The following is a 16,854-nucleotide window of genomic DNA, read 5'->3' on the forward strand; positions in this document are numbered from 1 at the left end:
GAAATTCGTCGAACGGTAACATTTCTGGTGGGATTATAATATTATTTTTCCTAATATATACTTTTGTTTATATTTTTAATGTTATTTAACCGTAAAATAATCTTCTTTGAATAATATCAATTCGTAAATTGACAGCTCAATCGATAATGACAATTCGACATGCTAATATTTATGAACTCCAGTTCTGTTCAATTTTTTATTGCTTGGGAATTTATTGTAAATTTCTAGTTTAGGTATTATTTCCATTGAATAAATTTCATTGTTTGATTTACTGTTTACTCGGGTTTTCTCTATTATTTTAATTATAATATAAATTCTTGGTTTGCGCAAAAAAATTGTTATCTTTGTTTTCTTTATTTGTGTGAAGTAAATTAACCAATAATCAAAATATCGAAATATATTCTCTCTTTATGTACACGAGATACATAAATATAATTGTGACGAGCGAAAAAAAAAATCAAACTTAATATCCAAAAACTTGGAAACCGTTAGCCCAATAAAAAAAGAGCCCCCGAATTTCAGCTCCCACAAAAAATTATCCAATTTTTATACTTCCATGATAAATCATGTCATACAAAAAAAAAATATTTTCCATCTCATTCCTACGCAGATATATCTGTAAAACCATAAAAAGTTGTCACCCAATTCCCCTAAAATACGCCATAATCCCGAATCGTCTAAAATCGCTGAACCTGCACAAAACCGAAAGACATTATTAAAATGATAAATCACAGTATCAATAACTATCTCACACGAGCCAAGCAATACGGTCGAATAATGTTCCCTTAACGCCGACATTTCGCTCCTCTCAATTCCGCCTCTTTTCTCCAAAACCTCCACCGAAGTAAAAGAAAAAAAAAAAAAACACGAAGGTATTACCTCCAAAAATCATGAAAGACCATAAACGCTGATGGATAGTCGTATTTGGCTGATATAAAAAGGTCCACCTCGGGGTCTTTTGCATCGATTGGAAGGAACCTGTTCGTAAATCTTAACGTGAAATTTATATCGTCTCTGATCTTAGGTCCGGAGGTTCCGTACAACATGAGGGTAAAAGGGGGGCAAAAGGGGGTAAGAGGAGGTAACAGGGGAAAAGGGGTGTAAGAAGCAAATTCGAAGGCGTCAAAGATGAACGATAGGGTCGTTGTCTCTCCCTCTCCATTTAAAACAGAACTACTACCCTAAGAAGATCCCTGGCGCCGCTCTATATCGACCGTTTCTCTGTCCTCCTCCCTCTCACACCCTCCAACATTCACCAGCATAAACAATACCTTTTAGAAGAGTTTCAAATACGACCTGCAATAATCGTATCGGGCAATTCCAACAGTTGTGATAAAAAAATTTTATTTTTATTTTTTTGTAAGTTATTTTTTACGTTATTTGGAGAATTTTATTTCTTTCGGGGGTCGTTATAATTCCCAGACACGATAACCGTTTTCAAATGGGGAGATGTACATTGGGGGAGGGGTTGTTTTTAGAGAAATTAGGGATGATATGGTGCATTTAAACGGTTTCAAAGTTTTAATTGGAATGCAGGTGAATGGGATTTTTTTTTATTTGCAGCATTAGCTGTGAGTGTCGAGTGTCGAGTGAAGTAGTGGTAATAAATTGTGGGAAGTTCATCAGAAAGCAAGAAAAATAATGATTGATTGTATTTTAGTTAATTTGATGAGTTTGTCAGGGATGGAAATTCAGTTGAGATTTTAAATGGATATAGTACTGTCAGCTATTAAGAAAAGGAAAGTTTTTTGGGAAGTCCATCTTTGCTGTTATCGAGTAAAAATTCGAGTTTTCATTAAAAAAATCAATTGTCATTTACCATGACATTTAATATGAGAAATTTAATGAACGTTTTTAATTGAAATAGAATTTGAACTGATATTTTAAAAAATGTTTATCAGTGAAAAAATTGGAGTACATGGAGTGAGAACCGCCAAGTCGAATAAGCTTCTCCATTTTATTTTCAGCCCTTCTAGCCCAACTATTTCCGAAGATTGTCTAACCTTTTATCCGTAGTATTCAATAATCCTCTGAAATTTATTTGGTCGAAATTGTACATCCCGGAGAATGTACCGGAAGGATTCAATTTAGATTTTCGTGCGAAAAACTCACCCCTTGGGGTTGCCAGTATCATAACCATTCTAGAGTGAAATATGTCGTTTGGAAAGATGCGTAACTGGGACAAAATGGAATTTTGAATAGAAATGCACGTGTTTGTTAGTGAAGTAGGTTTTAATCGCTGGGTAACAGATGGTGATGTGGTTTTGGGCTCGGTTTTGATGGGATAACAATTCATTCGGATGGGGATGTTGAATGCTATTTAACTAGAACAGGACTTACGTGATCGGTACATAACTTTGTACTTAGGGAAACATTTGGCATTCTCACTAATTCACTCATCATGCACCAGTCACCAGTAGAGGGATGACATTTTTTGCTGGGCGTCTGATATATCTTGGCGGTGGACAATATCTACACTGAGAGAAGTATTAAATAAAAATTACGTGTATTTTTCGTAATTCTGGAGCGAAATGTGGTTGTCGGAAGTTTTATGGAACTGTCACGTAATTTTTATCTAAAGTCACAGAATTTTTCCGCGGTGTTCCGTAATTTTTATCTGAATTATCGGTCAAAAATAACGATACCGTCACTTAAATTTTTCGAATCAACTCCGTAATCGGTAAGTGAACTGAAAGTTCCGTAATTTTTACTAAATATTTCTCTCCGTGTACTAGACAATAAGTCAAGTCAAGTATGAAATATACTCATAAAAATTTCTTGTAATTTCAGTGACAAAGTTTTAATTATATGAGTTTTTATTGAACTCAATTAAAAACTGTCAGTAAGTTTCGAATTTATCTTTTAATTGTATCCAGAGATAATGAAAGATTTAGAAAAAGTTCACTAATAGTTCATTGATTCGTTAAGAATATTCATTATACTTAGAACTATGTTGTTACAATAAATTATGCTCCTTACATGTTATTAACGTAACAATTCCAATTTTTCTGGAATAATCATCGCCGTATTTTATCGTAACGATGGTAGTGACTCTGAGTTAATTTATGCACGGAGAGAAAAATACTGGAAAAATTACGGACCTTTCACGTGTTCGTGGGGTGGCCTTGCTCTTCGGAAAAACTACTGGAGGTACCGTAAAATTGTCCTGAAAGTTTCATAAAAATTCCTGCTCGCTACAAAAATTTTTACGGAACTTACAGTATTTTTCCCAAGGTCCCCCCACGAATGCGTAAAACTTCCGTAATTTTTCCGGTATCTTTCTTTCTGTGTACTTGATTCAAGTATAACGTATATATAGGTGATTCAACTATTTTCCTTTATGTCAATTAATCCACATGATTTTTACAAAATGTTGCAATCAAAGAAATTAATCGACTTAAAAAAAAAACCATTACATTTCAATGATTCAGAATTTAGTTGAATGCCTCATCACTCATGGATCATAAAACGTTCATCATATCCCCAATGAATATTACAATTAAATATTAAAATTGAAATATTTTATTCACGTGCATTTAAACTCTAAAAAATTGCATTCACATCGCAACATTGTATTTAACCGAATAAACAATTGCATCATCAAAAGAATTGAAAAAATTGATTTCGATGTGAATCGAGCTGCAAATTGAAAAAGATTTATCACTGCCCGGGTTTTGTTCGTCACATTTCATTCTCTCTCTCCATCCCCCCGAAAAATCCTCCAAAAAATGCGGAAAAGCCCCATAATAAATTAAAATGATGAGCCTCGGCGACACCTCGGCGTAATGTCGGCAGTTCTGCTAACAATTTTTCACCCGATTATTCCGCCATTTTTTTTATTGTGTACACGTGTCCCTGTCCAAAAGCGATCAATGAATGTTAGCGAGGGGCGGAGCTAAACGAAATTAATTATAACCAATTTGTTATATCAGCAATAATAATTATGCATTTGTTGTGAGAATGATCTCATTACATAATCAACAACAATGTCTTGAAATCTAGTTGTAGGGGTAACTTCACTCTGTCAATTTCAATCACTGAATCATTTCCATTGAATAAACTTTATTTCAATGTAAATAATTTACCTGAATTTTGAATTAGAATTAGAAATTCAATTCTATTTAATGATGAATTTCCACGATGGCCATGAAAATTGGAGCCTTCATTGAAAGATCAATTATTATTTACCACGAATAATTGAATGTTCTTGAAATTACCAGACAAATGCAAAATTTAGTGCACGTCTTTAATTAAAATTCAAACTTATATAATTGGCAATTCAGATGAGAGCGGAAACTTGGGGTCAATAACGACTTGCGAAAAATACCGGAATTACTGCCGCCGAAAAGTACGAAAAATACTAAAATACGAAAAATACAAGTACTGGAGTAGTGAATCCCTTTGGAAAGTAACGAAAGGTATTGCAGAAGGTGGTCAATTTACCTGGGAAAAGTAATAATAGTACTTTTCGAAACTGACCAAATATTTATGGCCAGTATTTTCCTGATATTCCTCAAGTCCGCTGTTGGAAAATCACACATGAAACTTGAAGTAAAAAGACTTGACATTTTCTGCAACAAAATGACATAAAATTCCTGTAAAATTCTCCTTTAACGAATCAGGTAATTTCTTTAATCTAGCACTTAAAAACCATGAAAATATTCAAAATTAAAGCAACAATTTTTCCTGAATTAAACATCAAATACAATTGAATTTTCAATCAATAAATCAAATACTATGAAAGATTCAAGTCTTAATTGAAAAATGAATATCTATTGAGCCCCACAAATTCTATTATATTATCCATTCGTGAAAATAAACTTTTAATTTATTGAGTATTTCTAGTTGAAATGAAATTGATTTGAAGCTCATATTATAATTGAAAATAAAGAGGTGGTTGTGAGTGAAATTTGAAAAAATTTTCAAGAGTATAACTGGCCTGAATTAAGTGGCACTTGGTACTGGGTAAAATTCCATTTTTTGTTCATTGCACCCATTCACCCCTCATGATGACGGGGTTGACAACTGCGCAGTCGTCAGTAAAATGAGAAGGGGTGTATAGAACTGACTCAGAGGGGGAAAGAACCACCAAGTCTTTGATACAACAGCTACTCGAGCACTCGAGTCAGTATGCCGGCGTCCATGACGCATGTCGCATCATTTACTAATAATTCAATTACCCGAATAGAATGCGCACAATAACAATTGCTATCACCAAATCGCAAGATCCACCAGTGCCTCTTTCATAACGAACCAACACCCCCAGTGAATCAAAAAGTAAAACGCTTCAACCAATGTAACTCAGTCTGCAACTCTTTTTTAAGAAAAATCAAGAAAACTCGGAAAAAAAGGCCTGAAAAAGACCCAAAGTGCTCGTGAATTTTTACCAAATTTTTTTCAACCCTCGAGAGTATACTTTTATTTGCGAACAGCAGATGCACCAGATCGTAACCAGAAAGTGCCAAAGACCCAGCGTCGATCCTTCGTACGTGACTGAATTACAAAATCACAGGAAAAAGCACCAACCAACGCAAAACGAAAAGACTTTAAAAATAACGTTGAGCTTTTTTTTTCTATGGATAAAAATCTAATCTACCTCAGATTTTCTCCTAAAAAAGTGCAAACACTGACCTTCACAGTCCATCTACCTCAAAGCGTTTTACAAGTTGTTTAGACTCTCGTATCATTAGTATTTGTGTATTTTTGGAAGAATAATCGAAAGTACGTGAACAGTGGTTTTCAATTGAATTCAGCAGAGATTGTCAACATTATTAAGAATTGTGGAGATTATCAAGATTATCAGACGACAGTCAGACAATTTTCCAGTGAAATTTTGGGCAGGGGAGGTGGGGGGGTGAGGTGAGGTGGAGGGTGGCAAGGGGGTGAAAGTGGGATATTTTTTTTTGCGAAAGCAAGTACGAGGTCAGACAGGGTGGCCGCTCGTGTGGGTTGCTGGGGTGGAGCACCAGGCGGTGGGGTCTCACCCTCCGCAACATCGGAACGGGGATGTTTCAACAACGAGTCAACCCCCCCGACCGTCCACCCATCAAAAACTCATCGTCTCATGGGCGCCAACCTAACTAAACTCAGCAGGGTGAGTCCACGTTCTTTTTCACAACAAAACTTCACCATCATCAATGACAATGCCTGTGGAAATGACTCTAGCAGTTGATCAAGTAGTTCAAGTGACAACTCGCCCGGCACTTTCATCCGGGTTTATACAACTTCTTTCATCGTCCTCAGTTTTTTTTTATTAATTATTGTAGTACTGTCTGAACATCAAACTTGAAATTATAATTAAAGCTGAAATTTTTCATTGACAAATTAGTTAATTTCTAGAGCATTTTAGGGATATTTTTAATTTTCAGATCAGAATACTGAAAATTCAAGCCATTATATTTGCGAATTTTCAATGTTTATTAGAAATTTAAGATGAAAAATACATGAAAATACAAGCTCTTACTGAAAGATTAATTATCATTTCAAATTTAAAAAGAAAAACATTTTCTTGAATTTAAACAGTAAATTAGAAATTTACAGGGAAAAAAATGACAAAAAATTTTATTAAAACTCATCGAATCGAAAATTAAGATGACTTATTTATGACTGAAGTTTCAAGAAATATTACGTGTTCTATTGAATTAATACTGAATTGAATATTCAATTAAACATTTAGTGCACGTCGGTTTTGAGGAGGAGAGCAAGAGTTCAGAATGACGTGAATAACAATGGGAGTGGAGATTTTATGGGGACCGGAGATGATTGTAGAATGAGCTGATGAAGGGTAGTTCAAGTGACAACTGCCTCGGAAATTTCATGGGGTCCTATAGAACTTATTTTACGATTTTCACTGAGAGAAAAATTCATTTGAACCAGCTAAACTCCGTACTGAAAATTTCCATATATCTCCATTCAATGTCTCGTCCAAAATTCATTTCTTATAAATATTGTTGCGTGTCATCATCTTTATCTCTTTCATCTAATCTAGCGATTGTCTTTTTGATTCGTCATCCTTTTATCTTCTGTCTTAATCCCGGAAATTTCATCCTATTATTATTTTTCTCGCCCCAGTTTATTTAAATAAACTCGAGTTTGCAAAGATTATATAGTTATAAAGATCTTTATCTTCTTCTAAATTCTTTTTTTGCAATATACTTTTTTAAGCGTTCATTTTTTTTTAATGGTTGATAAACAATTTAGATGTAATATCTGTATAAAAACAACTCCCGTCGAATCTTTTCAGCTTTTATTTTTTCTTCTTGTTTATTATTACTAGACTGTCGAAAATTTCTTGAAATTTAAAAAAAAAGGATATTTGCTGTTAAATGATAATTAATTTTTCAATGAAGGCTTAAATGTTCATACTCATCATCGTGAAAATTGAATATGAAATATAATTGAATTGTCAATAGATTGAATAATCAAATTATTAACTGATTTTTTAAATTAATTTAACTGATTCAATGAAAAATTGTGCAAAATTAAAAAAAATTTCAAGCAGTTCGACTCGATTTCAAGGTGTGACCAAGTGAAATATAATTCCGATAATTAATCGCCTTCGCTTGATTTTTTAGAAAGAAGAAAGAGAGAAAGAAGAAAATTCAAATAGATAATATGAAAAATCGTCAAGTGCCTTTTAAGCTCGTGGGTAATCTGATAATTTGATGAATAGCCCCAAGCCATTTCACCACTTTCCCATAAAAAATTCAACCTCACTTGGTTAGGGCTTGCGGTTACTCAAGTTGTGGTTTCCTGGTGAGTGAAATCTCAAAAGAGCTATTCATGTGAAAAACTGCACTTGTTTTAGGCTAAATCGGGGTATCAACAAGAAGGTAAAAAGATTTCGCCCTTAAGCTGCGTGAATCGCCCCAAAAATTTCTTTTGAAGTCGGGAAATTCTTCAAGTTTTCATGAAAGCACTTGCGATCAAACGGATTCGACTGACTTTGTATTATTAACACTTGATTAAAGATATAAGAAGGCACTCGATCTAGGGTAATACAGACAACTGATTTTCGATTGATCCTTTTAATCAATAGATCCAATGGGGAAGTCTGTCACTCATTGACTTGAAAAAAAAATAACGAATTTTCAGAAAAAAAAATTTGCAAAAATTAAAATCTAAATAGAAGACAGAAGACATTTGATGCCTACACTTTTTTATCCTTTCAGGATCATACTCACAAGCTGCTAGCACTTTGCAAGCACAAAAAGCTTTTTTCGTCCTCGTTTTCCTTGATGAGTTTTTTTCAAATACCTCATCATTCGTGTAAAATCCATCAGTCTTACTCGGAGAATGCGATGAAAATGAATTGTGGTATCAAACGAAAGATTCAGACTTTTTTAACGTGACCTAGGATGCACCGTGTGGAGGTAAAGTCTGCTCGCATCCCTTCCACTGAAAATAAAAGGGGTGCTTTTTTCAAATGGCACATCCTCTATATCTGATTTAATCTTATTATAGCTATCCCATTATATTTTCTAAGCGCCATCTTGTGACATAAAATTCACCATTACACCCTAACCCGGACAATAAATAAAAATATGAGAAATATGAAAAAATATGTTCTCATGTTTTCGACTAGTACAAAATTTCTTGGCGTAAGATTTTTTCTTTAGTGTGCCATAAGCTTTGTCATGTCTTCAAGACATGACTTTCTTCATAAAAACTAAAGAAGTACTTCAGGAAAAAACATTAATTTTTCCCTATAATCCCAGGCAATAACGTGAGAATAAATTGAATTATTGCTCTTTCATTGCTGCCTATGCAAATTCATTTGCTCGTCATCAACTTTCTTTCATTATCATTTTATGAATTAGAAAGCGAACGCCTGATGAATACTGATGGAATATTCATTATGGGAGTTGGAATATGAAATTAGTTTTGAAGCATTCACCTTAAATCTTCAGATTTTTTTGCTCATATGTTCAGAAAGAAGAAAATGAATGGAAAATTTCGAGACTTCTTTTCTCTAAAAACTGAGGAACTTCAAAAATTCAAAGTGATTGCATCAATATATTTAATATTTTGACAGCCATTGTAAAACTTGAAAACGATATTCAAGCAGTTCTGATGAAAATCGATTCATGGATTTGAAAAATAATCGTCTGGAAATTTGATCTGGCATTGAATTTAGTTTTTCTGTTATAGCGTTTAAACTCCATTATTCAATGAGTGAACCAAAAATTATTAATATATGATATATCCAGGAATCACGTTTGTATTTAAATCCTCTGCGATACCAACGAAATAAACGACAGCAGAATTAAATCCTTAACATTGAATGTTAACAATTGATGACGCCTGCGCGCATTTAGCATTAATTCCACGGGCGATTTGCATTTGAATTGATGAGCCAGAGGATAATGAACTTTTCACTGTATAAGCCACGATAATTCACTCCGAATATCCCCTAATTTTTTACGGAAAATGTAATTACTCCAAAAGTTTGCAAATAAAATTTTCGTTGAAAATTAAAAGATTAAACTACACTAAAAAAAAAACATTTCGTAAACCTACATGTATTTGCAGCAGTCATTTTTTTTTTAACAGAAGGAATTTTTAATTACTCCAAAAGTTTGCAAATAAAATTTTCGTTGAAAATTAAAAGATTAAACTACACTAAAAAAAAACATTTCGTAAAACTACATGTATTTGCAGCAGTCAATTTTTTTAACAGAAGGAATTTTTTTCTTTATCAACACATGCAAGAGTATAAATAATTACGTTTAAACCTGTGCATTGATTATTCAATCATTTCTAAATATCTTATTACCCCAAAAAAGCAATAATCGGTACAAAATTATATGCTAAACCACGAAAATATTTGACTTTTAGAATTTAGAGGAGAAAATTCGTCAAAAATCAATTCTACAATTTTCATATGGCACGTCAGGAGGATTGGCTTGAAACAGGGATATTATAATTGCATAATCTATTGAATTCACACTGAACTGAATATTCAATTCAAATATTCAATATTCGATTTAGACATGGCCTTTGAATAATTCAGGTCTCTATTGAAATGTAGTCATTCATTGAATTTCAAGATTATTTAAGCAACGATTCTATTAAGGTATTAATTCCTGGAAGAATTGTCAATTCAATTTATAATCATCATCAAATATCATTTAGTAATCGCCGTAATTTCTGTTAAAAAAAGTGATTACTTGAAATTTCAAGTGGAAAAACTCGGATTTTCAATAACGATTCAGTCACATGAAATTTTTATAGAATTATTCATCAACGAATTATTCAATTTCTTGGATATTCAAGTAATTTTGAAAATTTTGGAAATTCAGGCAATAAGTTCCCTGAATTTTTAATCTGTCAAAATTTTAATTCCATTTGAAAGTCCGAAAATTCAATCTGTCTTTGACATATTCATAATCGCTCACCCTGAAAATTCTAAATTTAATGGAATATTGGAGATGAATGGGATGTTATCAACGATATTAATTAAACAAAAATGTAATTATATAATAGTAATAGAGATGCGCACCGCAGTAAACCGGGCACCCATTATTAAATGCTCCCTTCATAATTTTTCACATTTTCGTATTTAAACATCCACAAATAGATAAATTAAATATTCAACAATTATTCATTCGACAGACTATCAAGTAAAAAAATTCAAAAATTCATTAATAATAATACACATGAATGGGTTTAACATTCTAATTAGCTGTGCTTCAACCATGTTTGTATACTAAATTTATTACGCCGCTAAACAATTAAAAAAAAAAGATTTTTCTTGAAACCATCAATTTGCCATTAAATCTGATAATAATCGAATGATTTTCGACAAGGTGCTTATTATTTTAGATAGTCATTCTGGGATCCAAAAAAGACGTTATCGACAGTCTTAATTGCTACACCAATTTAAATGAAAATATGTCCGTATTACCCTGGCACTCCCCCTTTGATCGTATAGAATTTATCCGTTGGGAGAAAAAAATATGCCAGACATCCAAAGCGCGTTAAAGCCCACCCAACTTAATAGACCATAGAAAAACTACCATTGGCCCATTTTTTCAGTCGTTTATCTCTTCAGTAATTCGAATTTATCTATATGGGCGTATATCTGATTGAATTTGGAACATTCTGAGAGGTTACACATCTCGTTACACGAAAAAACCGCGGAGTTATGGATCGTCGAAGTTTAAAATGTGAAAAACTTTGTTTTAAAAAAAAATGACATCATAATAAGATGTCAATAATTGATAATTATGATTATAGTAACTATGATTACTATATGAACGTTAAGATCTATAAAATATGGAAGCAGACGAAGGACGACAAATTGTTACTCGAATTGATATTGATTTGTCTGAAAAACGAATATGCATTGTTTGTTCGAATAATAAATTAAATAAATAAATAAATTCATTAAATAAACGAAGAAGGGCCTAAACTTTCTCCTGAAATCATCGAAATTAAACGACAATTATCTCAAAAACTACAGCATTTAATTATTTGTATTTAATTATTTGAATTTTACAAATATTAATTACCACATATTATCTACCCACATTCAAAATATATCCATCATATATACAAGATAATATTTCATCCAAAGTATTGTATATGTTACATAATATAATAATTCGTATACATATTTCGTCGTGAGGGCTTTATCAATATTTTTATTTTTTATCAATTCCGTTAATGCAAATTAAATTTTGTGCATCTGCGTGAAGATTATAGATGGAAAAATACAATTGGACTGTTGTTATTCAAAATTGAAGATTGATAGTAACCGGGTATGAAGATTTATTAAATTCACTGAGGAAGATGTATTGAATAAAATTTCCCGAATATCTCTCTCTCTGGTTAATAAAAATGGGTATAAAGGGGTTGGGAGAAGTTTTGAAGAGCCACCCTCAATTCTAACCGACAGCTGGGGCTATAAACCATTGGGGGAGGGTCGTATAATACACAATTCAATGCTGTATCGAGAGTTATCCAACACCTGCGTATATTGTAGCGTACATGTAGAAGTGTTCAATGTACGGGACACCAATGCGTTCACAACTCCCCCTTGTCGCACGCGTCCTATCAAATGACTCATTATGAATTTTCTACCTTTAATATTATTTTTGCCCGGGAAAAAAAAATCTTTTCTACCCCGCGAGGGTGAGGGCAGACGGATCACAAATATTTAAAAAGTAAATTGAAATTAAATATTGTTTCGTTGGAAATTTTTTGTTACCAAATTTTTGTGTTCGCACACATGAATTGGAAGATCTTTTGCATTCCCCTATATTGTTAAATAAAATTATAAGGGGAGTCAGGGACTTCTTTTGAAATATTAAAAGTTTCCATTCCGCAATAAAGATACTATTGAAAAACTACGTTGAAGACTTAAATTAAAAATTGGAAATTGGGAACTTAAAAACTGTACAACTGTTAAACATTCAATCAATTACTTCTCTGAATTTTGAATTTTCTAAATATTTAATTGATTTTGAAGTTCAATCGAAATTCAAATTCATAAAAGAATTTTTCTTTTTCCGATTTCATGTGCATCATCTACCAGAAAAATGAATCGCCAAAATTTTCTAAATATTTTTTCAAATTTTCGTTAATGAGCCGATCATTAGATTCTCAATTAATACGATTATCAATAGCTGTATGAAAAATCTTTATACACCATTATTATAAAGAATTGAGATTCTGATTTTTTTCAATTTTTTTATTTAATTTTCAATATACGATGACATGCACTGACTTTATCAATTTAATTGACAATTCAGACAACAAAAATATATGGAAAAATAGATAATCAATAACTGAATATATATGCAGCCAATTTATTGATATTTTTCATTATATGAATTGCTATACACAAGTATATTTATTCTGCATATATTTGAACATATATTCAGACAAATTCATATACATATTCATATATAAATATTAATCACCCACTAATTAAACGTGCACTCCTATTTAGTAATTATATACTGAACCACACATATATTGAATGAATTCATGATTTCATATATTTTTATGGTGTCATGGCAATCAATTCAATTTAAAATTCATTATTTATTCATTATATCGAAATATCACTGTGCCCTGGCAATTATTTATAACCGGAAAGAGAATTCAGTCCAAAAAATTTGATTTACTCAAGAAAAATAAAATTAATGGAACATTAAAGAAAAATTGAGGAAATTCTTTCTTTTATTTTCATTATTGTTATTCCAATTTTAATAGTTTTTTATTCGCATTTTTTTATTTATTAATTTGTGATCGAACCCTTTTTAATTCCTCAAATTTCTTAATTTTGTTTTTTTTCCATGTACCATAATTTTCCATAATTTCCATTACAAAGAAAATGTGCAGTTCTTTTATATGACGCAATGTTTGTTATTTGAATTTAAATAAATTAATGAATAGTAATTTAGTGGAATCCACTTGAATCAAAGTAACTGTTTCGTTGTGATTCCAGTGAATCCATTGACTCAGGGACAATGTGATTTTCGATAAAATGTAATTCAGAAAGAAAAGCGGAAAAGAGGGAAAAACCGGTAGCGGTGAGTGTGGCAAAAGGCGGGAGATTTAAAGCCTCTATAAATCCATTCGACCATTCCTTAAACCCCTAACTCTCAAATGGCCTTTACCCGATTGCGCTTTCCTCTTTCAACACCCAACGCCCAACGCATTAGCTGAAAAGTTGTTTTCTTTTTAACACCTAAAAATTTCACGATAAATCCGACTTCGAGTTTTAGGATTTAGGACACTCACCGAATTAGTGGGTTTACATCAACCTTAACATTTAATCCCTAATGGTGAGAGTATGAATATTCTCGTTTCATATTGAATTATATAAAAGGACCAAATAAATAAAAATCTTTTCACGATTTTATACTTTCTTTACTACAAATAATTTTTGACGAGTTCTATATATTTTTCAAATTGAAAATATATGAATATATGAAAATATATTGAATATTCTCGTTTCATATTGAATTATATAAAAGGAACAAATAAATAAAAATCTTTTCACGATTTTATACTTTCTTTACTACAAATAATTTTTGACGAGTTCTATATATTTTTCAAATTGAAATATGCAGTTCTGCTTGATTGGTTGGAATTATAAATTTTCAGAGAGAAAATATCCTGAAATTTCAGTGAAATTGCAGTACGATAAACATTTGCGGAATTTGGCGATGGGAAATTCAGACAAAAATTTTCCAACAGTGGATGCTGCGATACATGAACTAGACGGCACATTGTCGACGACAAAGTACATAGGGGATGTACTGTGACCAATGGAGCACGATAATACACGGATTTGAATTCATGAATAATTCTGATCCTAAAGCTTTTCCTATTTTCCTCTCTACCCTTATTTTCCAAGATACTTCCGGGTCAATAGATTCTGATTAAACAAAAAATAGCTAAAAGATATTCATGATCGTCTCTTCTTCGCACCAAAAATATCCCATACTCTGTCGAATTGGGACAATAACAATAAAATAACAACCAATATAAACTAGAGAGTTTACTCTGTGACTTTTTTCACCCCATGGAATTTCTATGACAATATGAAAGATTCTACCAGAATTTTCCGTTCCAAATTTTGAAAATTTTTATCGCACAATTCCACCGGAGTTTTAAAACGTTTTGTTGTTAAAAATTGTTAAAAATTCAGAATTTTGAGGAAAAATCGGATGGAATTATAAATTTTATTCCATGATCCCCTGAGAAATAATCAAAAAATTTCAGATAATCAAGTCTAGATCTCTAAGGGCAACACTGAATATAATTTCGAGGCAGCATGGAGCTTTGAAAAGCTCTGAAAATTGAGAAAAATAAGAAAAACAAGTAGTTGGTCGTTCCTCCCAAGAAAAACAAACCAGAAATGTTATAAAACATGGAATTACCTCAATAATATTTTATTTCACAGAAAAATACGAGGAAACCTCAAAACCCCAATTAGCAGAGCGTAGAATTCCATTATTACTGATTAGCATTTCACTCAACTTAATTGCAAAACCAGAAAAATTTCTATCGAGAAAAGACATGATGATCCATTTAACTCCCATATTTGAGAGAATACAGGAATAACGAGTTCCTGATAAGTGAAGCATCATTTTTCGTCATCTCTCGAGAATTACAAGGAATAATTAGACGATCATCCAGGATTCTCAACCACATTCCTCGTTAACTACCAAATCCATTTTTCCAACAAAACCATTTCAAATAAACAATCTAACAATTTCTCAAATCATTGAAAAAATCGAAGTGACTCTCTTCATTTAATTATCATTTAGACTGAATGAATTAAACACAAAAATGGAAATTGTCCATTTTTTTTGTACTATCTTTTATCGTTCGATATGTTCTTTTATTTGCATGTGTTGTCAGAATGTTTTCAAACTCTTGAAAGCGAAAAAAATCCCAATGGAAAAATAACATTGTTTTACAATTTTTTTCTCTGCATCCAATAAACTCCGTTTAGACGATACGGTCTCACGTTTGACAGTATACAGAGGATTTTTATTTTTTCCGATAAAGTACGTACGTTTATTCTGTATAGGAAATAGTGACGAGACAGTGGTACAATAGTCCGAAGGGTGAAAACATATAATAAAAAAAAGCGGAGGAAAAAAAAAAGGAGAAATAGCGGATCACAGATGCGACGTTTTATTGACGTGTCTCCGTGTGCGCGATGCGTTTCGCTTTTACCAATACGATTGCTCCATTTCATGGCTGACGTCTACAGCAAAAAAATAGGGGGCGAAGTGTCGCGATTGACAGTAAAGTGAAGATGAAATGTATCAAATAACAATTGCGATAGTGTTTGATGTGTCTATTGCTTGCCTCCATTTGAGAACATGATTTTATCCACAACTTTCATATACATCTTGCAAAACAGTTTTCACACACTCAACGATTCATTGCTGTCTCTTGACATTTCATGTTTTTGTTTCTGAATGAAAGCTTTGCAATTCATCAATTTTCACCTTTTCTCATTTTCCTCGGAAATTTTTCATGATAAGAATCCTCATATAACTCTTTAATTGAAGCATATATTCATTTTTTCACTCGAAATTTCACATTTTTTGGGACAGAATGACCGTTTTTCTGCTAGCGAATTGGAAAATTACATTTCAAGAAGAAGTTTCCATTTGTATTTATGTAGGTGACTAAAAAGTTTTTCGCGGATAAATCAAAACCGAATTCCAAGATGTGGACAATTGAGCTAGTGATTTTCCGAAAATTCGCGGCGTTGACGTCGATTCAATTGAGGCCCCAAGGTTGGCCCAATATTGAATCAATGTTCAAATAATATTCATGTGAATATTCAAAGAAAGAAAGAATTTAACTGAATAAACAAAGATTCAGTTAAGATTTCTCTTGAAATCTGAAAATTTCGGGCTTGTGCTATTTCTTAGTTAAAACATAACTCGCACCTCACCTTCCGCTTCTAATCGAGTGGTATTTTTTAAACGTAAGTTAAAACATCATGAAATCATTATATTTCAATATTTCACTACTTTCTTTTTAATGTACAAATCACCAAACTTTTTTATCACTCGATAGTAGTATTAATTCCGACCACCTTTGATGACCCTTTTACGAAAAACGATAAACCTACATTTAAACTGATAGAAGACTCACTCAAAAGTAAAAGAATGAAGAATTAATCTTCAAAGATTAATATAATTGTCTTGTAAAATCATATCATAATGCAAAATCCTATCCAACGATTTCATGTGACCTCACGAAATATAGAACGCCATATAAATTTTCCGTCTTTGATGAATAACAATTGCGATATAAGAAGAAATCTAAAATATAGAAAGGGTTGGAAGCCATAAATAAATCTTTTTAACA

The sequence above is a fragment of the Fopius arisanus genome, unplaced genomic scaffold, assembly GCF_000806365.1.
Source record: "Fopius arisanus strain USDA-PBARC FA_bdor unplaced genomic scaffold, ASM80636v1 scaffold00159, whole genome shotgun sequence".
NCBI lineage: Eukaryota > Metazoa > Arthropoda > Insecta > Hymenoptera > Braconidae > Fopius > Fopius arisanus.